Raw genomic sequence first — 1,488 nt, 5'->3', positions numbered from 1 at the left:
ATAAGTATCCTATTTTCTCACAATATGCTCTTGTAGAGCGTTACCATGCAATAAGTACATATTAAAAGCAAATACATCTATTTTTACTCCCTGCCTCCATGTTATTGAACCAAAGAAATGACTATGAAGAGTTAACCACAATCTAAACATTAACCCATCCCATTTTCTTTTAAGCTTCTCGTTACTCGGGCAAAGGCTTCCTAAAGTTCATAAGCTAATATTTCCTATGTTGGTAAAGATACTTCACAACACTCAGCTGCTTTCATAACATATTCTTTTTTGACTATCTTTAAACATTAAATGGACCCCCCCTGCACCCCCCACCCCCCTCCAAAACCCAAACCTCTGATACACAGTCACATACATGCTGGAGCCAGAATCAGTCTCATTCTGTAGGCAGAAATCCAAACTGTGCTTTCTCTAAATGGACTGATGGGCTGGTTTGCACATACACACAGATATCTATCCCCCTGTTGGACTACAGCAACTTCCAAGAGTCACAGCCCCCATGGTGTGCCTCAGGGCATCTAGGGAGTTCAGAACTACACACCACAGCTCTCTGCAGCCTTGAATCTAGCCCAATCACAGTCTGACCCAAGCAGGGGAGCAACACAGGCCCTTCTTCATGGTCTTTCTCAGCCCCCACCCCGACCCTTCTTGGCCTTCACCCCATCCTGGTCTCTGATACTGGCAGAAGGAAACCTATCAAAAAGCATGTCACGGTAATTATTCAAGAACTTGGCTTGGAGACGTACCCAGAAGAATTCAGAAAATATCAAAAAGTTTAGGGAAAAAGAAAAATGTAAAAATCTGACAAAGATAACCAATGTTTTGATTTAAAAATAGATGTTTCTTATCCACAAACTGAATACTGTACATGAATTATAAAATGTATAAAAAGTCAGAGTTTAAAGTGGTATAAAGTAATAAATTTGTCTCCCTTTTCTGCCCACCCTCATTTCCACTTCCCAGAGGCAATTACTGATAAAAGTTCCTTCTGATTCCTTCCATATATTGCCTGCCGTGTACAAGTATATCTTATATTATTTCATTTCTCCCCAACAAAGGGAAGCCATGGTTAAGACCACAGATTGTGGAGCCAGACTTATGGCTTGGATCCCCAACTATACTAATAACTGGCTGCATGTTCTTTGGCAAGTCACTTAATCTCTCTGTGCCTCAGTTTCCTAACTTATAAAAAAGGGATAAATAATATTACTTACTGCATAGGGCTGTTATGAGAATTAAATGAATTGCTACATGCTAAGCACCTGACCTGCCTCTTGAGAAATCTGGTCAGGAAGCAACAGTTAAGACTGGACATGGAACAACAGACTGGTTCCAAATAGGAAAAGGAGTACGTCAAGGCTGTATATTGTCACCCTGCTTATTTAACTTATGTGCAGAGTACATCATGAGAAACTCTGGGCTGGAAGAAGTACAAGCTGGAATCAAGATTGCTGGGAGAAATATCAATAACCTCAGATA

Source organism: Bison bison, unplaced genomic scaffold (assembly GCF_000754665.1).
Source record: "Bison bison bison isolate TAMUID 2011002044 unplaced genomic scaffold, Bison_UMD1.0 scf7180017851639, whole genome shotgun sequence".
NCBI classification, from domain to species: domain Eukaryota; kingdom Metazoa; phylum Chordata; class Mammalia; order Artiodactyla; family Bovidae; genus Bison; species Bison bison.
This window is presented reverse-complemented; position numbering follows the sequence as displayed.